The sequence below is a fragment of the Tiliqua scincoides genome, chromosome 13 (genome assembly GCF_035046505.1).
Source record: "Tiliqua scincoides isolate rTilSci1 chromosome 13, rTilSci1.hap2, whole genome shotgun sequence".
Taxonomy (NCBI): domain Eukaryota; kingdom Metazoa; phylum Chordata; class Lepidosauria; order Squamata; family Scincidae; genus Tiliqua; species Tiliqua scincoides.
This window is the reverse complement of record NC_089833.1, coordinates 5,231,107-5,254,162: the sequence shown is the minus strand read 5'-3', so window position 1 is coordinate 5,254,162 and position 23,056 is coordinate 5,231,107. Positions and strand designations below refer to the sequence as shown.

Below are 23,056 nucleotides of genomic sequence, written 5' to 3'. Positions count from 1 at the left end.
GTTGGATGCCATCACCACATCCTGTGGCAAGGAGTTCCACTGTGTCCACTCTGTCAACCCTAGTGGCTCCATGGGTACCAGATCTCCACTGAGGTTAGAAGCAAAATTACCACTGACTTCTGCAGTGTCTCAGGAATCCAACAGAAGGCTTGGGCACTTCTGACTTTGTCGTTCATTTCCCAAAGACAAAACAGAAACTTTCGTGATAGATCAGTATACATTATTTATATGAGAAGCTGGAATATGCATTTCATTATGCATTTAAAATCATTAATTATGTACCTAGTAGAGCGGGCTTCAGAACCGAGTCTACTTATCCCATAAATCAGTATTTACACTTTTTCTTTTCCTTATTAAAAAAAAAAGTGTGTTCCAAGTCATTTCACTTGAACTGGTAGTAAATGTTCATAACTTTTTATTAAGGCCATATTAATTACTCCCTAGCAACATTCCTGTCTATCACAGAATTATGTATATAAGATATATGCGCTGCATATTAAAACCATGCTGATAAAACACCGAGGGGAAAAAAGGGAGGAATGCATGTAGAAAATGTAATTTCAGTATGTTTGGTACCATAAAGCTGAGCTTTTAACATTTGGTTCAGGGGACTCTTGCAAAGGGAAGAGCCGTAATGATCCATCAGTTCACAGCTCCAGGGCATGTCAGGTGCGTTAATTTCTTTTTTTTAACTTTGTTAAATGTATATGCATCTTGCAGGACAACTTCCTTGCAAGACTAGATGAAAATGGAGTCTGCCAGTCAGCATCAATGAACCAAAGGTCTGACTCAACAGAAGGCACTACATATCTTCAAACAGTATTATTAATTTTTATTTTCCACCTTTTCATACCTCCCTTGCTCCAAGTTGCTCAGGGTGGTGTAAATCAGGGGTGCTCAATAAGTCGATCCCGATCTACCAGTCGATCGCCAGGCAAAACGAGTGGATCGAAGACTTCTCTCCCATCCACGCATTCCTGGGAGTGAGCCCCGCCCTGGGAGTGAGCTCCTGTCCACGCATCCCTGGGAGTGAGCCCCGTTGACTCTACTGGGGCTGACTCGTGAGTAGTCCTGCTTCTCTCCCGTCCACACATCCCTGGGAGTGAGCCCTGTTGACTCTACTGGGGCTGACCCGTGAGTAGTCCTGGAGAGGAGCTGCTGGCAGGCTTCTCTCCCGTCCACACATTCCTGGGAGTGAGCCCCGTTGACTCTACTGGGGGTGACTCGTGAGTAGACCTGGAGAGGAGCCGCTGGCAGGCTTCTCTCCTGTCCACGCATCCCTTCCATCTGTTGGTTCTGTGTGCAAGGGGTTTTGCACTGGTCTTGCTGTGATGTCTATATAGAGATCTTCCCTCCCCCACACCTTTCCCCTGTTTTTGCACTGGTCTGTATAGCGATCTGCTCCCCCCCCCACTTATATTGGAATCAAGGAAGATCTGGTGAGGAGGTAGATGTGGTGTCGGCAGTGGCTCCTTTAAGGGTAAGGCCTGGGCATCCAGCAGAGTGTGCTGCACAGCTGCAGCCACTTGAAGGCAATAGGGCCCTCAGGGATATAAGAGCACCTGAGGCAGGAAGGGCTCCACTTATTTATGTGAGTCAGCCTTTTCCTACATGAAGATCATTAAGTCCAAGTACCTTTCCACCATGACTGATGAACATTTGGAAGTGTGCTTGAGGCTGGCTGTCAGCAGCTACTGTCCGGACTATGCATCCTTGGCTGATTCACTTCAGTGCAAGTCATCAAAGTAAACTCAAGTAATTACAAAAAATGTTTATAGTTAATTATGTTGTGTTGAGCAATATTGGCTCATGCGGTTATGCAAGGTACACCAACATACATTGTACACATAAATGTTATATGTTATGATGGTGCGAACATTGTAAAAAAACTCTGGTAGATCTCTGGGCCTTGCTGGGTTTCAAAGTAGCTCTCGAGCCAAAAAAGTGAGAGTACCCCTGGTGTAAATAGTTCCTTACCTCCTTTTTTCATCACAACAGCCCTGTGAGGTAGGTGAGGCAGAGAGAGAGAGAGAGAGAGAGAGAGAGAGAGAGAGAGAGAGAGAGAGAGAGAGAGAGAGAGAGAGGCCCAAGGTCACCCAGAAAGCTTCATGGCTGAACAGGGATTTGAACCTGGCTCTTCCTGGTCTAAGGGCCCAATCGAGGACACACCCATGACTTATGCCCCAGAGGCATATGCCCACCCAGGCAGGAGGTCTGGCACAGTTGGCAGAGCTGCCACCTTGTATGCCTGAAGATCTGAGGCTGCCAGTTCGAAAAAACCGGAAGTACCCGAGAACTGACCACACGCTGATCTACTGATGAGCTGACCCTCGGTGGCAGAGAGGAGTTGCCGTCAAGTGGAGCGCGGGAGACGAAGGGCCAGAGCGAGGCCAGCCCGGGAAGGAATCCAGCTGGAAGGAGGAGTTCTATGAAAGACGAGAACTATTCAATTGTAAAAATCCCTACGGGGGTTTAGAACAGCCTGCCTAGATTAAAGTCTGAGGAGAAATCTGACGACCAAGACAGGCGGTATATTAATACCTGTATAAATAAATAAATAAATAAATAAATAAATAAATAAATAAATAAAATTTTGCAGTGCTGGTGCTGCTGTACCTATGGGGTATGCACTACTTCCAGTGTTGGGGAGGGAGTCACAAAGGCCTCCTCAAGGTACTGGAACATTTGTTCCCTTACCTTGGGGCTGCATTGCAGCTGCCCTGGTGCTGGAAAGTTGGATAGGATTGAGCCCTAAGTCCAACACCAGAACCACCACACCATCCACAAATGACTAAAGCCAAGCTCACCCCCTTATGCTCAAACCACGGTTTGCTCCTTCCACCCTGCCCATCTCCACCATTGACAAAAATTACCCATGCAGGGCACCAGCTGGACATAAGAACAGCCCCACTGGATCAGGCCATAGGCCCATCTAGTCCAGCTTCCTGTATCTCACAGCAGCCCACCAAATGCCTCAGGGAGCACACCAGATAACAAGAGACCTGCAAGGCCTCCTGGGAATTGTAGTTAAGAACATAAGAACAGCCCCACTGGATCAGGCCATAGGCCCATCTAGTCCAGCTTCCTGTATCTCACAGCAGCCCACCAAATGCCCCAGGGAGCACACCAGATAACCTCATCCTGGTGCCCTCCCTTGCATCTGGCATTCTGACATAACCCATTTCTAAAATCAGGAGGTTGCGCATACACATCATGGCTTGTACCCCATAATGGATTTTTCCTCCAGAAACTTGTCCAATCCCCTTTTAAAGGCGTCCAGGCCAGATGCCGTCACCACATCCTGTGGCAAGGAGTTCCACAGACCAACCACACGCTGAGTAAAGAAATATTTTCTCTTGTCTGTTCTAACTCTCCCAACACTCAGTTTTAGTGGATGTTCAACAGTGGTTGGAAAGAGATATCATTCAAGATCCACTGGGACGTGGTTTGTTACCAGCTGCAAATGAAGGTGCTGGAGAAAGAAGGGAGGTCTTTCTCCTCCCTCCCACTGCAACCTCCTACCCCTGCTACTTCCCACATGGGAAGGAACAAGAACAGGGCCGCGGGGGAATGAATAGGGTTGGGTTGGGGGTTGCAGGAAGCAAGCTAGGAATTCTTCTTGTTTTATTTCAGGCAGGGAAGAATGCAGAATTATACCTGACTACTAATCAGCCCACAAAGCTAATTTTGGGGCCGGACAGCGTTGAGCGTCACTAGTATCTATTCTGAGCCTGGGCATTCAAGCACATCCCAGAAGCCACAAGGCTCCACGGCAGAGAAGCAGATGTGGAAGGCGTTCCCCAGAGGTGGAAGACTTGAAAACCATCACCACACAGGAGCAAATGTGCAGCACCATCTCCAGGACAGGACCTCTGACAGCCCTACCCATGACGAGCCTGTGCTGTCCCAGTCTCAGACAGTGGGCACTGGTGTCAGGGTATCTCCTGTGGTGCCATATCCATCCTTCACACAAACATTATCATCCAGTGGTCTAAAGATCAAGGTGCATGGTGCTTTGTGCAGAATGTGAAGACAGGACTCTGCAACAAGGCGCTTACAATCTAGAAAAGGACACCTGGGGAGAACAGTGGATGGGAGGGAATATGGAGTGACATCAGGAGTCAGTTAGGTTGGGTCTATCTGGCTAGGCCAACCACTGAACCATTGGTACTGCTGGCAATGGAATAATAATAATAATAATAATAATAATAATAATAATAATAATAATAATAATAATAATAATAATACAGGTATTTCTATACCGCCTTTCTTGGTCCTCAGATTTCTCCTTAGACTTTATTCAAGGCAGTTTACATAGGCAGGCAATTTAAATCCCCGTAGGGATTTTTACAATTGAAAGAAGGTTTCTATCTTTCAAGAAACCACAACATTCAGATGTTTCTTTCTTGATCTGGTCACACATTCTGGCCTCCATCCTCCCACGCTCAGAGCAGATGGAATAACTCAGCTCAGCTTGTCAGCTGCTTCAAGGTCGCACGGTGCTGGTGGCCTTGAACTGGCCACCTTCGGATGTTATCTTCAGGCAAATGGAGGCTCAACCCTCTAGACCAGACCGCCTGCCAATGGAAGCACCCAGTGCACCATCAACTGGAGGGTGGGGGATGCAGACAAGGCCCTAAGCAGCACTGAGAAGGAAATGGAGACCTGGATATGCAGGGGAAGAATGCTGGATCCTTTCTGTTGCAAATACATACAGCAGGAGAATTTGACTAACAGCTCAACACCAATGTGTTAATGGGGCTGGGGGGGACGGACTGTGATAGAATTGCAGCCCTAGGCATTGTGCTAAAGTTTAAACAAGTGATCCATCCAATTTGGTAAGAGAGGGGACATCACGAAGCTGTCTCAGGTTGCAGTTCCACAAGTAAGGGGCAGCACAAGCGAGAAAGGGCACTGATTTGGAAGGATTTCAGGGGGTTAGATGATGGGGCAAAGGTTGTGAGCAGGAGCAGAGCAGGATATGATATCTGAGAGGCAGAAAGGGGTAAGATCTGGCAGGATTTGAAGATGAGGACCAGGAACTGGTCCTCTGTGTGGGAGAAAGCCAGTGTCAGGATGTAAGGCATGACCGCGGGAGAGTTGGATTATTTTGACAGCAGAATGGTGGATAGAGATTGAAATAACCACAGTCGCTCTCTCTCTCTCTCTCTCTCTCTCTCTCTCTCTCTCTCTCTCTCTCTCTCACACACACACACACACACACACACACACACAGACAGAATGTGTTTTACTGACTCGTTAAAGGAAGAATATCAGCTGATCAAGTTTCTCCCCTGAAACTAGATAAATTTTATGTAGTTTCCACTCCCAATCTTCCTCCAATTATTTTTTCTTCTTGTTTTTAATGATTACATATAAAGCTTGGCTAGGGGCAGAAGTCACCTCAGACTAAATACCGAGAACAGGGTAGACCTCTGCAGGCAGACGGAGAAATCAATGATATATTAAAAGACTTTTTAATTAGACCACTATAGTCCTGCAGTAGCCCTGGGTTACAAAGATTAAATAATGGCCTGTGGCATGCTCAGAGTGGGGTTCGCACATCACAGGAGCTTATCGACACCACGGCTGAGCCGGGAGGACTGGGGATGAGAACTTCAGCCAAGGAACTCGGTGGGGAGGAAAGAAGACATGGAAGCATTCTGAACCACCGCGATAGAAAGGAAGAGTGTTTTAATTAAGTGGTTTGATAAATCTTGAGGAGGACAGACTCTTAAGTTATTAGTTATAAGTCATTACTTGCTTGGGCACCTCCCTCACGAGAAAAAGCTACAGTGTTTGGGACTCTTCAGTTTAGAACAGTGTTTCTCAAGAAGTGGTACTTGTACCACAAGTGGTATCTGCTGGTACATGCAGGACCCCCAGGCCTCTGCCACCTTGCAGTAAGACCAGCAATGTGACATGGCAAGTAGCAGTACCCTGCACATGCCCAATCTCGTCTGATCTTGGAGCTAAGCAGGGTCAGGCCTGGTTAGTACTTGGATGGGAGACTGCCTGGGAATACTGGGTGCTGTAGGCTTATACCATAGTCTTTCCATGCCCGATCTCATCTGATCTCGGAAGCTAAGCAGGATCAGGCCTGGTTAGTACTTGGATGGGAGACTGCCTGGGAGTACCTGGTGCTGTAGGCTTATACCATAGTCTTTTGAGACTGAAGGTTGCCAACCATCTCCCTATACTGAACACTATCTCCCGATCTTGTCTGATCTCGGAAGCTAAGCAGGGTCAGGCCTGGTTAGTACTTGGATGGGAGACCGCCTGGGAATACTGGGTGCTGTAGGCTTATACCATAGTCTTTCCATGCCCAATCTCGTCTGATCTCGGAAGCTAAGCAGGGTCAGGCCTGGTTAGTACTTGGATGGGAGACCGCATGGGAATACCAGGTGCTGTAGGCTTATATCATAGTCTTTCAAGACTGAAGGTTGCCAACCAACCAGGCTCAGCTCGGTGGGCAGAGCTCCTGTGTGTGCTTTTTATGCACTCAAAAAAGTCCTCCCATCCACCCTGAGCCTTTTACTTGTGTCTGGCATGTTGCATCTGGCCTCCCAATCTGGAGGTAACTGGTGATGATGATGATACTTCCAATAGGTGGAGCTTTTGGAAGGATGGGGAAAAACACTGAGAAACACTGGTCTAGAAAGGAGGTGCCAGAAGGGGGCATGTCTGCAACATATAAAATTATGCACAGGTTGGGATGGAACAGATACCATTGAGATTGGGCTCTCATTCACCTTACAGGGTTCTTGTAAGGATTCCATTGAGATAACACATGTGAAGTGTTTCAAGATGATCGTCTAGCATAGAGGTTCAACTTCTTTAGGATCCACTTCTTTAAAACAGGAGTGCCCAAACCCTGGCCCTGGGGCCACTTGAGGCCCTCAAGGCCTCTCAATGCGGCCCTCAGGGAGCCCCCAGTCTCCAATGAGCCTCTGGCCCTCTGGAGATTTGTTGGAGCCCTCACTGGCCCGATGCAACTGCTCTCAGCGTGAGGGCGACTGTTTGACCTCTCGTGTGAGCTGTGGGATGAGGGCTTCCTCCACTGCTTGCTGTTTCACATCTGTGATGCAGCAGCGGCAGCAAAGGAAAGACCAGCCTTGCTTTGTGCAAGGCCTTTTATAGGCCTTGAGCTATTGCAAGACCTTCATTCATTCATACAAGTTCATCTTTAATATATTCATTTATGTAAACTTATGTAAATTTATTCAAATTTTAAATGTAAATTAATGCTTTTTTTCCTGGCCCCTGACACAGTGTCAGAGAGAAGATGTGGCCCTCCTGCCAAAAACTTTGGACACCCCTGCTTTAAAACAACGCTCTATCGGGACCTGCGTAGGTTTATGAGACTTAAAAAAAAATCTAGAAATAAACATTTTATTTATTTGTGAGTAATAAGGAGCAGAAAAAAGACCCTCAAACTTTATCTCTCTGTATTTACACCCGCTTGCAAACTGCAGGAGCTCAGCTTCTTGCAGGGCAGTTAGCAGCTCTCTTGCACACTGTAGAAACTGAGCTCTTTGCAGGGTAATTAGCAGCTACAGTATCTGATTTTTAAATAGCCTCAGGGCTTGCAGCAATTAGTTCTCTGATCTTTCCATCACCCTTTGGAGACCCACCAAAAACCAGGTTGTAAGCCACCAGTGGGTCCCAATCCACGGTTTGGGAACTACTGGATAGCAGCTATACTATATACCTGGGACCCTCAAACTTTTAGACAGGGACCCATTTTTTAGAATAAGAATCTGTCAGGACCCACCAGAAATGATGTCATGACCGAAAGTGACATCATCAAGCAGGAAAATTTTTAACAACCCTAGGCTGAAATCCTGCCCACAGTTACTCAGGATTAAGTCCCATTTACTATAATTGTTAAAAGCATACATATAGTAGCCTGTTAAAAGTACAGATGTGTAACATTTCCCGAAATGCAATCACAGACCATGGTAGCATCAAATTCAATAGATTAAAAATAAAATACTGGAATGAATGGGGACCCACCTGAAATTGGCTCGTGACTCACCTAGTGTGTCCTGACCCACAGTTTGAGAAACACTGCATATACTATAGGCTTATACAAATGGTAAGTGTTGTTGTTATTTTATGAAGTTGCATGTGCTGAGTATCACCACTGAAAAAAGGCTGGTCACATATTGCTACTGATATCAAAATGCCCAGTTCACAATATGAAATACCCACAAGGCTCTTCTGTGACCAAAAGCTAGCATCTAATATCCTTCTCAGAGAACAAGCTGGCTGTAGTATGGGCCCACAAGGGTGAACAGAAAGCCATAAATAAGGGCAATAAACAAATAAGGATGAAAGGGTAAAAGGGATGAGTTAGAATACCAGATCCTCTGTAAGGGGATATGTCTGTAAACAAATTGTCGATGCGTATCGAATTGCCCTCCTCAGATCAACATCCTGAGCTGATAACACATGTCAAATGTTGTTTTTGCCTGTTGGTCTGCTATTCTTCCCATGGATGCTATCCTCTCTTTGTGTGCTCTCGTCCCCCCTCCCCTATCTAAAAGACCCTATAAAACCTGCATCACTGTAACCCTTCGGGGTCCTCCACGTGTGTGTGTGTGTGGGGGGGGGTCCCGTTTGCAAACGAGTAAATGTTTACTTTTGTCAGAAGTCCTTTGAATTCTCCTGTCATCTGTTGTTTGCCTCTCCAAAAATCCACCATGCGCATTTGGGATCACCACAAAGTAATCTTTAAAAGGCCACAGTCAATCGTTGGAAAAAGCACTGATTCAAAGGCATGAATTATCTGACTTTTTAAATAGGGGAGCTTCATATGATCATTGGGTGCAAAAAACCCCACATTTTTGATAGGGGACCTGGAGTGTCTTCCCCCTTCCCACAAATGAAAACACTGGTAGCCAAAACAGAATCTCGTCGAAGCCTGAGAAATGGTCACCTCTGTTTGCTCTAATGAAGAGACGAGGTGGCTATCAAACGGCAGCTAGGGGAGGAGCGAAACTGCTGTCTCCCTTTCTCCATTCTTGCTTGCAAAGAAGGGGGGGGGGAGAGATAATGTTACATTCCAATGATCCCCAGAAAGAAAGGAATGCACACTTTCTTTTCCCCTGACATTGCCAACCATACAGGCGCCTTTTTCCAGCGCTGCGTTTTCAGTTTAAGTGTTTGTCGCACAAACGGGCTGGGAGAAAGCAGAGCGTACAGCAAGGAAGGGTTTTTAAAGATAGCTCCAGGCTGCCAACTCTGCATTCTGAGATCAGGGGAAAAAAGCTAAATCATTAACTATAATACATTGCTCTACGGGTTAATACATCATCTGCCGCTTGGGCATCCACAGGCATTCACCGAGCTCTCCAAATTATAAATAAATCTATGTCTAGGAATGTGCCTGGATGAAACCTCCGGCTTCCTGGTCCCAAACAGCGGGACGGCCTTACCGCAGCGTTAAAATATTGTCGGAAAGCAGAAGCACAGAGTTAGCAGATGATGTTAACAGGCAACTTGCTGTTTGGGGATATCAGGTGGGTATGGCGGAGACAATTCCTCCTAAATTAAGATTAATAAACTGACTCCACATACAGTCTACAAGCATACAGCTACTCTATACAGTGGAGTAGCTAGAGGGGGTGTAAAGCACCAAGTTTTGCAGGGAGTTTAATTGTGGCGTCTTCCTTTCAGAGCCATTCTGGGTGATGGGAGCAAAATGGAGGCCTGGCTGCAAAGCGGAGAGGCCGTTTGCACACCGCGCTGATCTGCAAAACTGCACCTGCAGATCTGCACCTGCAAAACTTGGTGCTTTGCACCCCCTCTAGCTATGCCACCGGTCTCCAGTTCAACGCCATGCAAGAATTCCATCTCCAGTGCAAGGCTTTTTGCAGCGCAACAACAGGACATGTGTGGCGGGACTTCCATGTTCATCTTGCCCGATTATTAACAGAAATTGTGCAATGAGGCTAAACCATAGCATCATTGCCCCTGTGTGAAATGTAGCCAGAGCAGTGTTTCTCAAACTGTGAGTCGGGACCCACTAGGTGGGTCACGAGCCAATTTCAGGTGGGTCCCCATTCATTTCAATATTTTATTTTTAATATGTCAGACTTGATGCTACCATGGCATGTGACTGCATTTGGGGAAATGTTACAGGCCTATACTTTTAACAAGCTACTATGTACATTCTTTTAACAATGATAGTAAATGGGACCCAGGAGTCAGTCCTATTTACTATCATTATTTAACAATCCTAGGCTGCAATCCTTCCCACACTTACCCAGTAGGATTGCAGCCTATGATTGTTAAACATTTTCCTGCTTGATGATGTCACTTCCGGTGGGTCCAGACAGATTCTCATTCTAAAAAGTGGGTCCAGGTGCTAAATGTCTGAGACCTCAGAGGTTTGCTCCCCATTCAAGCTAACCAGATCACCTCAGAAGCTAACCAGAGGCCCATTCAAGCTAACCAGATCACCTCAAGCTAACCAGAGGCCTCAGAAGTCTGCTCCCCATTCAAGCTAACAGATCACAGAGAAATAACCACACCCAAGAGCTGCCTTATGGTCAAGTTGACCACCTTTCAAGAGAGCTTCAAAAGCTCCACATCTTTTCTCCTCCACCTCCTACGACAATAGCACCCAAAGAAAATGACAGAAAAGCCATTTTCTAAGACACCAAAAATAGCTGAAAAAATTGACAGGGGTGGTGGGTGGTTTGGATGAGCCTTGAATAAAATAGAATCCAAGAAGTCAAAAAGTCTAACAACAAAACAAGAGCCACAAGGGGAAAAGGAGTGAAACCACACCATCTCAGAACAGCAGAGAGCCAAGATCATCATACTCAGAGCAGGAACTATATCCCAAAGGCTAGAGCAGGAGTGTCCAAAGTTTTTGGCAGGAGGGCCACATCATCTCTCTGACACTGTGTCGGGAGCCAGGGGAAAAAAGAATTAATTTACATTTAAAATTTGAATACATTTACATAAGCATATATAAATGAATATATTAAAGGTGAACTTATATGAATGAATGACAGTCTTGCAATAGCTCAAGGCCTATAAAAGGCCTTGCACAAAGCAAGGCTGGCCTCTCCTTTGCTGCCGCTACTGCATCACAGACGTGAAACAGCAAGCAGTGGAGGGAGCCCTCATCCCACAGCTCAAGCGAGAGGTCAAACAGTCGCACTTACGTTGAGAGCAGTTGTGTCGGGCCAGTGAGGGCTCCAACAAATCTCTGGAGGGCCAGAGGCTCATTGGAGACTGGGGGTCCCTGAGGGCCGCATTGAGAGGCCTTGAGGGCTGCATGTGGCCCCAGGGCTGGGGTTTGGGCACCCCTGGGCTAGAGGAAAAATCTAGCCATGACTTACAGATTTTAATTTTAATGTGTCTTGGAATACAGGCAGAGAAGAAAGAGCTGGGAAGATCTCTAGTTCCACATGTAGGAAGTGGCTATAGAAAAACCCTTTCATGTCATCAACATCTAACAGCAGAGGGTTTTGTGACAGGGGGAGATGCGTACTGCAAAATGGCAGCTGATGGACTGCGGAACACTGTCAGTGGCCATTTGAAGAGTGCGGTCACAAGAGGTTGCAGTGCTCCCTGGACACTGCTGGACAGGTCCACTGCCACTGGAGCATATCAGATTGCAAGGGGGGCAGGTAGCGGTGGGGAATAGGGGAGGGAGGCTGCAGGAGAGGGTAGATCCAGCAGTGATGGTGCATGTCGGATCCTATCTTCCCTTTTGACTGCCTCCCTGCTCCGTTCTTCTCTTTGGACTTAAGAAGAGCCCTGCTGGATCAGGTCAAAGGTCCATCTAGTCCAGCTTCCTGGATCTCACAGTGGCCCACTGGGTGACTCAGGAGCAACAAGAAAACAGCAGACCCGCATCCCAGTGCCCTCCCTAACTTGTGCCAGCTACAGAGCTGGTGCTGATCCGAAGAGACCTATCATGGATCAGGAGACTTATGGAGGGGTAAGGGGGTTTAAATGTTACCCTGCACATGCCAGATCTCGTCTGATCTCAGAAGCTAAGCAGGGTCAGGCCTGGTTAGTACTTGGATGGGAGACCGCCTGGGAATACCAGGTGCTGTAGGCTTATACCATAGTCTTTCGAGACTGAAGGTTGCCAACCAACCAACCAACCATAAATATTAAAAGGAGGAGTGGAGAAGGAGTGGAGAAAAAACACACTGGTGGCCTGCTACACACACACACACACACACCCCTCCCCCCCAAAGAGCTTCACGCTATAATCGTTGCAGAATTTGTTGGGAATCTTTGCAATGGGAGAGCCACTGTGAATTAAATAACAGGATAATTTAATGTACTGCATAGGTTTCCTCTTCCGTAATGAGGTTATGTGTTTAAATAATTTAATCATTCTACAGCCACTAATCATTGCACACATTCATGCAAACACATGCTTAGTCAATTATCTTATGGAGTAATCAAGCACTCATCGCCTCCATGAAGGGTTATGTTCCGGGGACTGGGGAGTGGAAGGAGGGAACGGTCTGGCACAGCAGTTGCAACATGTAAATGGGACTGGGTTAAATATATGCTAATTTTTTTAGCATGCTGGCATAGTTCTCTATCTGAATTTTTCACACATGCTATCTGTGAGCAATTAGAAATCTATAATCAAAACACTAACAGCTCAATCTAAACCCACCCCCCATCCCTGAGCCGGTACAAGTCCCTTGTTCTGGCTCCTGAGTGTTGTGAAAGCATGTTTGTGACTACTCTGGAATAGGCTAGGCTTGCGCACAGATGTGTGCTGGCCAAGAGGAGCTAGACCTGTGCCCAGATGGGGTAAGTTTGTGCTGGCCCAGGCAGGGTGGTGGGAGTGAGGAATGGATGTGGGGAGGGCAGGGGAGGGTGGCCCAGGAGACAGACCAGATCCAGGAGGAGGGTGGGACCAGCCATGACAGTGCAGGTTGGATCTTACTACAGGGTTAGGGTGGCTGGCTCCTTGCAACCGCCCCTCTTGGCCCAGCTTTTCAGTCTGAGCAACTCATCCTGCTCTCCATTGTTCATTGTTGGCAACCTTCAGTCTCGAAAGACTCTGGTATCGCGCTCTGAATGGTGGTTCTGGCACAGCATCTAGCGTGGCTGAAAAGGCCAATTCGGGAGTGACAATCCCTTCCACACCGGGAGCAAGTGCAGTCTGTCCCTGGTCTGTCTCCCTGGCTGTGGGCCTTCCTTCTTTGCCTCAGACTGTTGGCCAAGTGTCTCTTCAAACTGGGAAAGGCCATGCTGCACAGCCTGCCTCCAAGCGGGCCGCACTGCCCATAGCCAGGGAGACAGACCAGGGACAGACTGCACTTGCTCCCAGTGTGGAAGGGATTGCCACTCCCAAATTGGCCTTTTCAGCCACACTAGATGCTGTTCCAGAACCACCTCTCAGAGCACAATACCATAGTCTTTTGAGACTGAAGGTTGCCAACATGCAACATAAGAACATAAGAAGAGTCCCACTGGATCAAGCCAAAGGCCCATCTGGTCCATCTTCCTGCATCTCATAGTGGCCCACCAGATGTCTCAGGGAGCCAACAAGAGACCTACATCCTGGTACCCTCCCTTGCATCTGGCATTTGGAGGCAACCTATTTCTAAAACCAGGAGGTTGCACATACCCATCTGTGAAGAACCTTTCCTCCAGAAATCTGTCCAATCTCCTTTTATAGGCACCTAGGCCTACAAATCCTGTTACCACATCCTGTGGCAAGAGGTTCCACAGACTAATTACACACTGAGTAAAGAAATATGCCCGTGTTATATGAACGTCTATTTTTGCATCAGTCTTCTGTCTGCACTTGTTAGCAAGGTGAAAGCATATCATGAGCAAAACCCCACATATTCCATGACACTTTGGGGGCGGAGGGGAGGCTTGTTCAAGGGTGCAGTAAATAAAAGTTTAGGCATGATCAAAAATTGTGCAGCCTGACAGCGTACCTCGGAAACGAACCCTTCAGTTGTAGAACTAGCCCTGCAGCTGCTCTGTGTACAAAAAAAAGGCTTTTTGGGCAACCCTGGATTGCAGACATTTTGTCATGCATAAATTACAGGGAGCATTAAAATGGATGTTCCATCCTCAGTGGTCAGAAGGGAACCAGATCTAGGATCTGGCTGTGTGTTTTGCGAATTAAAAATTCAGACTGTAATGAGCAAAGTATCTTAAAATAATAATTACACGAATTCCAATTAAGTGTTACACAGTAATTACGATGAGTGCGATTAGCAAATTTAAAATGCTGCTTCAGTCTAAATTACTACCAGGGAACAGTGCAACTAGCAGGTGCGTGTAGCCCTCAACAGGTGGAGGAGCAATTACAGGTGCTTACATATTTGATGGGGGAAGGCAAAGAAATAAACAGACTCCATTATTTTGGATGCTAATGATGCTCTCCGAGCAGGTTGCGCTGCCCTGGAGTAGTTTATCAAGCTTGAAGTGTCCTTGCATGCCAGCCTAAAAGGGACTCTGGTGCGGCAAACAAAGAATATGTGGACTATAACTAGGGCTGCGAAGAGTTACAGGGTTTGTAGGAGTAAATCTGTATAGCGCGGGAGCTAAACCAAAACGAAAAACCATTTAGCAGCACAGAAAAACAGCCCTCTCCCTAACTTTTTAAACCATTCCTTTCTTAAACAAATGGCACGTATGTGAACTGCCTTAGAAGGAGCTTGCCAGCTGCGTCCATACTTAAGTGGATAGGACCCGACCACGGTGGTTCAGGTCTTAGGGCCTGATCCTATCCAACTTTCCAGCACTGAGGCAGCCACAATGCAGGCCTGAGGAAAGGGAACACACTTTCCCTTACCTTGAGGAGATCTCCATGAGTGCCTCCGCATGTCAGGATGGAGTGCATGCCCCATTGGCATGGCTGCACTGGCACTGGAAAGTTGGATAGGATTGGGCCTTTAGTGACTTCAGATCTGGGTTACTGTAACATACTCTGCTATGGGGCTGCCCTTGAAGATGGTTTGGAAGCTGTAATTAGTGATGTAATGAGGTGGCCCAGGTGGTTTGAGCCTATTGGACAGCTGTTTCAGCTACTGCACTGGTTGACCACTTGTTTCTGGGATGAATTCAAAGTGCTCTTATTGGTCTTTAGACAGACCAGGGACAGACTGCACTTGCTCCCAGTGTGGAAGGGATTGTCACTCCCGGATTGGCCTTTTCAGCCACACTAGACGCTGTGCCAGAACCACCTTTCGGAGCGCGATACCATAGTCTTTCGAGACTGAAGGTTGCCAATACAATACTTTGGGTACCCCTGGGGGCTGGGGATAAGAATAGGCCCTCAGTTTGGCTGTACTTGTCGTAAGAGGCGACTAAACAGCCACCGGGTAGATGGGACTCGTCAGCCTGGGAAGGCAGCTCATCTGAGAGAAGGAAAACTCTGATCCCAAACCTCCACTGCCTTGTGGCTACATCCAGTTATGGAAAAGGCTTCAGGAGTCAACCTCGAGGCAAAATCCGGAGCCGGAGTCCCTGAGGCAGTTCATGGCTGAACACAGTCACGTTCTGGCAACTCCTGCGATGCCGCTGGAACCAACCGTATTGGCCTCTGCCTTTCCATTGGACCATTTCAGCGACGTGGAGAGGGGGGATTTGCTGCATGGGTAACAGCCTATCCTCCATACCTACTTTACCCAGGCTTCGCACACTGGAGAGGACACTGTTCCAGAACCACCATTCAGAGCGTGACACCATAGTCTTCCAAGACTGAAGGATGCCAACAACTTTGGGTACAGATTACACAGGCCATTTTGCTTCCTTAAACGTTACACCAATTCCTGGGTATATTTGGGGTGCTGATTCCAAGAATGACATTTGTTTTGCCCTATCAGTTTTGGAGAGACGGCATAGCCTCTTTAGTGAATGGTTCAAGCAGCTTCCTCATGAGGAAGCCTACACCATGGCTTCCTCATGAGGAAGCTGCTTGAACCAGTCACTAATGAGGCTATACTATATCTCCAAAACTAGACGTGATAGGACAAAACGGACGCCATCTTTGGAATCGGCACCCCAAATTCATATCAAACCACCATAAAGTTTGGGAAAAACTTTTCTGACCCTCAGTTTTGCAGGCCTGTGTTATCTGAGGGGCTGCCCTTGTCCATAGATTTCAGACTGCTCTCCTTTGAGTGCTGCCTTTATCCCAATCAGAGGGATGGTGGCACAAGGGCGAGTCTTCTCTATAGGGGTACCACAACTATGGAGTTTCCTGCGGGGTGAACGAAGACCCTCCCTTATGGTCTTTCGGTGAGGGCTCAAAATGTTTTTGTTCCCTCTTGAGTTTGGGCGATGTGTCGTTGTCTGTCCCCTGTGTCTCTACAGCAGTGCTTTGACTATAAATAGTTGCCAATCTGTTATTACCCTTATGATTTTATTTATTGTTTTATATATTGTGTATTTTTAGTTCTTAAATTGTAAACCACCTGGCACAGGAAAAGTGGAATATAAATCTTTTAAATAAATAAATAAATAAATAAATAAATAAATAAATAATAATAATACCTAAAACTCTCATTGATGTGTTAAGATTGCCCTCCCTTGGCCTCAGTGATGTTGCCATGTGACCAAGTCTGAGTGGCTGCCTCATCCTGCATTGTCATTCAGTTCCTTCTACAATAATCCCATCCTTTCCAACATCCTTAGGGGCAACTAAAAGACCTCGGGGCCCCAAGGGAAGGCAAACAAGGAATTCCCAAGCAAACCATCAAGGGCTCCAGAGAGTTCTGCTTTTGTTATTCTCTAACATTTCTTTCTGTTTTAACACTGCAAACCATCATGGATGTCTTGGCCAAGGCAGGAAGATGGTTTATAAATGCAACAAAAACAACCAAGTAAATTATGTGGTACTTGATTGGGTGAGATCACCGCTATGAGTAACAACATGGAAATTATAGGGAAAAGCGACCTTGTCTTCCTGCCCCATTTCACTACCCTTTTTGGGAACTGTAATGGCCGGTGCAAGGTCAAGCAACCATCTCCCATCTTGCCTGTCTCTCAGCCATCTCCTGTGGGCCTCACCGCTTCCAGGAGCTGCCTGTGTCTCACTGAGATGTTCCCATGAGAAGCGAAAAGAAGTTGGACCAGTGGCTTCAATAGGGACTGCGTCATCCAGGAAGGGAGGTCAGTGCATCACCCCTATGATGGACATCCTCCCATGCAGTGGTTGGGGCTATTATTATTATTATTATTATTATTATTATTATTATTATTATTATTATTATTATTAATTTATACCCTGCCTTTTTGCCCAACGGGCACACAAGGCGGCTTACAATTTAAAAGTGCAACATGAAAAACAATTAAAAACAATTTACAATAATTAAAAAATCTAAAAACGAACAAACCCCGTGGATTTTCATATAAAAAACAAGAAGCAAGAACGCCAGCCAGCCTGTCAACAATTAAAAGCTTTTTGAAATAAAAAGGTCTTCAGTCCACGCCAAAACGTTAGCAACGAGGAAGCAGTTCTCAGTTCTAAGGGGAGGGTATTCCACAGTTCGGGGGCCACCACCGAGAAGGCCCTCTTCCTGGCTGCCGCCCCTCTCACATCACTTAGTGGTGGCACAGTCAAAAGGGCCCCCCCCAGATGATCTAAGAGCACGGGCAGGATTGTAGGGAAGGAGGCGGTCCCTCAAATACCCAGGACCTGAGCTGTAAAGGGCAATGCCCCAGGCAGTGGGCCTGGTGATATCCTATAACCCCACCCTGCTGGTTTTTTGACTATAACTTTTGATAGAATAGAGATATTTCAACATGGATTGTTTCCCTACATTCTGCATGAAATCACACATTGAATGATATATAACATGATGATGTCATTAAAAAAAAATCCCAAGATTTTAAAAATGTTGGCAAGTAGTGGTACCACCTCCTGGTGCGCATCACCTGTTGTGGCCCACACCCCTACAGCCCAATGGGTTGAACCTAAACCAAAGGATCTCAGCAGCTGCACTTGCCCATGTTATGGGAACGGGTCGATAAGAAGTGTCCAATTCGAAGCCCTGGACTATGTTTATGCTTCATGTGTACCAATTATGCTATGCCTGCCAGGTAGTCCCGCTCATTAGTGATGGGAACATCTTTCACTGACATCCGTTGGGCCACTGTCTTTGCCTGTGGCCTGATAAGATGCCTCCCAGTGATGAAATACTGGGCAATAGCCATATTTCAAATAATACATATATCATTTGCCGTCAACGAGTCCGTTTCTCGCCACTTAGCACTGATATCCCAGTAAGAACCCACGTGGCCTATAAAAATTCCCAGTGACATAGCATGTGCAGAGATTTGGTGCTGCTGTGTGAGCCACCTGACAAGACTTTGTAAATTTTGCTTTGCTTCTTATTCTTTGTTTTAGGTTTAAGAGAAATAAAATGCTTTCGCACCTTGACTCTGGATTAGACTTGCTTCTTCCTCAGATCCCGAAAGAACCTCTAGCCCTGGCCCAGCGGCCACAGTCAAAATAGGAACATCGACTTAAATGTGTTAATTAGCAGTGCAGATATGTTTGCAACTGCTCTCAAAATGATTCGGCGTTGGGGGCAAGCTTCTAAACTTCAGATGATCTGACAAGCTTCGCTATCAAAAGCAACTGTACGTTTATTTAAGAGACGGCACTCCAAATATGCCTTTTTTCTCCCTCGTAGCCTGAGCTTCATGCATTTGCAATAGAACCTGCCTTTTCCAAGGAGCCTTTTGCAGATAACAGATCCCATGTTCTCTTTTATAGCTAAGGGCCCGAGGCTATCATGCTCCTACAATGCTTGGGGTGTGAATCACAAGCCCACAGAGAGGATTACAGCTTGACTCAGGGCAAACAAAATGTAGCGCTGAGAGTGAATCTATAATAGTGTGAGCGCTGGTGATATTTTTGTGGGATAAGGGCTCTGACTGTAGGGAAATAATCTTCCAATACGTATTCTTCTACACTTGTGGAAATGGCCTTCCTTTTTCAAAGGTTTAATAACACTACAGAATGAAAGGGACACACACACACACCCCTATCCAACTCAAAAGCCTCATGTTTATTCAGACTGCTGGTATGTACTGAACTTGCACTTATCATAGCTTTAGAAGAGACCTGCCAACTTTACGTGTCCATATGGCACATTCTGTTTGAGTTCAGGTATTTGAGAACTCACAACAGGTGTAGACGGAATTCTGGAAAAAAAAACACCTGCAGAACTTTGGGGGAAGCTAATGAGATACTCGGTTAAGCCATTTCTGCCCAATGTTGCATATACGCAACAGGGACCAAATGTGTAGACCTGTAGGCAGGGCAGAAATGGGTTAAGAGCATGATCCAAAGTTTGTGGCCTGTTAGAGCTCCTCATATTGTATTGGCAACCTTCAGTCTCGAAAGACTATGGTAACGCGCTCTGAAAGGTGGTTCTGGCACAGCGTCTAGTGTGGCTGAAAAGGCTAATTCGGGAGTGACAATCCCTTCCACACCGGGAGCAAGTGCAGTCTGTCCCTGGTCTGTCTCCCTGGCTATGGGCCTTCCTTCTTTGCCTCTTTGCCTCAGATGTTGGCCAAGTGTCTCTTCAAACTGGGAAAGGCCATGCTGCACAGCCTGCCTCCAAGCAGGCCGCTCAGAGGCCAGGGTTTCCCACTTGTTCAGGTCCATCCCTAAGGCCTTCAGATTCCTCTTGCAGATGTCCTTGTATCGCAGCTGTGGTCTACCCGTAGGGCGCTTTCCCTGCACGAGTTCTCCATAGAGGAGATCCTTTGGGATCCGGCCATCATCCATTCTCACGACATGACCGAGCCAACGCAGGCGTCTCTGTTTCAGCAGTGAATACTGCATTTCTCTCTCTGTGCTAAGACTTTGTATGAAATTGCTTATTTTTATGCCAAAAAATGGTAAAGAATTTAGTATTTAGTATAATCCTAACTTACCGTTCCACTGGTGCAGTTGCCGCGCCACCCACCTAGGGTTTTTCAAATGTACCGTAAGGCACATTGCAGCTACTCGGGAATTGGCAGCACCAACAGAATGGCTTGTGCCAACATACCAGCACTGCATCCAATCCCAGGGTTGTCAGCAGAGGTGAGTTTCATGATGAGCGGCACAGTGGCTGGGAAAGGGTGGTGAAAGGGCATTCTGGATGGGGGCGTTTTGGGGTCAGTGCAATGAGGGTGGGTCAGGCACAGGAGGGGGTGGCATCAGGAGAGGCCTCCTCTGTCGTATGCTAACCCCTACTGGGCCAGCTGGATTTACACCAGGCTGTTCGGTCTTCTGCCAGCTAAACAGCTTGAGGAGATCCAAGTAGCCCCATAAATATAAGAAAATAAGAAGAGCCCCGCTGGATCAGGCCAAAGGCCCTGCTTCCTGTATCTCACAGTGGCCCACCAAATGCCCCAGGGAGCACACAAGACAACAGACACAACCTGTGTCCCGGTGCCCTCCCCTGCATCTGGCAATCAGAGGCAGCCTGCCTCTAAAACCAAGAGCTTGCGCATACCTACTATGACTTGTAACCTGTAATGAACTTTTCCTCCAGAAATCTGTCCCTCTTAAAGGCTTCCAGGCAAGATGCCATCACTACTTCCTGTGACAAAGAGTTCCACAAACTAATTACATGCTGGGGAAAGAAATATTTTCTTCTCTCTGTCCTAACTCTCCCAACACTCAATTTTCGTGGATGTCCCCTGATTCTGGTGTTATGTGAGAGGGAAAAGAGCATGCACTCTGTCCATCCCTTGCATGATTTTGTATGTCTCAATCATGCCCCCCTTCAGGCGCCTCTTTTCTAGACTGAAGAGGCCCAAACGCTGTCGGCCTTCCTCATAGGGAAGGTGCCCCAGCCCAGTAATCATTTTGGTTGCTCTTTTGCACCTTTTCCATCTCCGCTATCAACAAATGGTCTGTCCCTCTTCTTGTATCAGCTCTGCTGGCAGAGGAAGAAGGACAGACAATCCATTACTACAGACAGTGGTTCTAGAACCAAAGCTGTAGAACCTGGAGGAATCTCCCAGTAAGCCAGAGGTAATATCACAAGAGGTGAAGGCTATAGAGAAGACCATAGAGGTCAGTGTGAGAAGAAAAATGTTAAAAATTGCCGCCCTAGAGGTTGAGAGGGATAATGTAATTGAAAGCCCCCCCCCCCACATGTCACGGATGCTCCTTCTGCTGTACCAGACCAATAAAGAAAAAGCACTGCTTTTGAACATACATACATACAGTCAATTCTTGTTCTCTGCTGAGGTTAGCTTCCTAGAATCCCCAGGAGATACCGAATCAGTGGATAGTGAATCATTGATCCTATTGGATTGATGGGGTTAAAGCAGGAAAAAAATTCTTCCATCCTTGAGGAATGCTTTTATGGATCCCCCAAATCCCAGGATCATATTTTGAGAAGTTTCCATGCATGTCTTATTGCAAAACAGATGCAAACATCAGAATCCTAGAATGATTCTATGATTCTATATGTTTGCATATGATTAGAATCACAGAATGAGGGCACAATCCTAACCAGGTCTACTCAGAAGTAAGTCCTATTTTGTTCAATGGGGCTTACTCTCAGGAAAGTACATAAGAACAAAAGAACAGTCCCACTGGATCAGGCCATAGGCCCATCTAGTCCAGCTTCCTGTATCTCACAGCGGCCCACCAAATGCCCCAGGGAGCACACCAGATAACAAGAGACCTCATCCTGGTGCCCTCCCCTGCATCTGGCATTCTGACATAACCCATTTCTAAAATCAGGAGGTTGTGCATACACATCATGGCTTGTACCCCATAATGGATTTTTCCTCCAGAAACTTGTCCAATCCCCTTTTAAAAGTGTGGTTAGGGTTGCAGCTTGAGAATCATAGAACATAGAATAGCAGCAATAGAATGATTGCTGTGATTCTGATGTTCATTCATTCTTAGTTTTCCAAGGAACATGAAAAGGGAATGTATGTGTGGGGTGGGGGGAGAGCTCCTCCGATGTAGAAAAAAATCCCCATGATGTCAGTCGAATTGAATGCAACCTTTGGGGTTATGTTTCTGAAGCGAAGGACAGAATAAAAATAGTCTATGTGACATAAAATGCAAATAAAATAAAATAATATAAAATCACTGAAGAGACACAGTTGCTGAAGCCTTTCACCTGAGCAGGAATCTTGTCAGGGGAATAGCTAAAAATATGTACTTTTGCAAGAAACAGAAGCTAGATCCCAGAGGAGCTGCTTCTAGGTTAAAAAAAAAAACAAAAAAACAACACAGGCATACATATAATTTTTTTCTCCTAAACCAGTGTTTCTCGAACTGTGGGTTGGGACCCACGAGGTGGGTCATGAGCCAATTTCAGGTGGGTCCCCATTCATTTCAAAATTTTATTTTGAATATGTGCTTATGTGCTTATGTCCCCATTCATTTCAAAATTTTATTTTGAATATGTGCTTTTATTATGAATATGTGAAAATATGAATATTTTGGCTTAGTGCTACCAAGGTATGTGTCTGCAAGTTACAGATCTATACTTTTAACAGGCTAACAGTATATGCTTTTAACAATGATAGTAAGTGGAACTTAATCCTGGGTAAGTCTGGGTAGGATTGCAGCCTAGGAGTGTTAAAACTCTTCCTGTTGATGATGTCACTTCCGGTGGGTCCTGACAGATTCTCATTCTAAAAAGTGGGTCCCGGTGCTAAAGGTTTGAGAACCACTGTCCTAAACTACACTGGGACTCTTGCTCTCCCTCTCTGCAGCCTCAGCCATCCACGATTGCACCAAGATCCTTTGTACCTATGTACAAAGGTTTGCACCAAGATCCTTTATGTGTGGTTCAAAACCTGTGTATGCACAGCCCTTGGTCCAACATTTGGAAACAAAAACATGGAGCATTGATTCCTGGTGCACTTTGGGAACAAGCTCCAGTTTCCAAAGGTGTAACTGTGTAAAGCTGATCCAGAAATGCAATTGCAAAGACTCTTATGGCACCTTAAAGGCTACGAAAGTTGTTTACTGTAGCATGAAGTACATGCTTACATTTTACAGTATAATGTTGGCATCCTTCAGTCTGGGAAGACTATGGTATCGCGCTCTGAATGGTGGTTC

At 46.3% G+C, this 23,056-nt stretch overlaps 2 pseudogenes; both read left to right on the top strand.

The window, feature by feature from the left end:
- Positions 1-6,037: 6,037 nt before the first annotated feature.
- On the top strand, positions 6,038-6,152 carry LOC136634177 (5S ribosomal RNA; annotated as a pseudogene).
- Positions 6,153-11,970: 5,818 nt separating this feature from the next.
- Positions 11,971-12,085, top strand: LOC136633830 (5S ribosomal RNA; annotated as a pseudogene).
- The last annotated feature ends 10,971 nt before the right edge of the window (positions 12,086-23,056 follow it).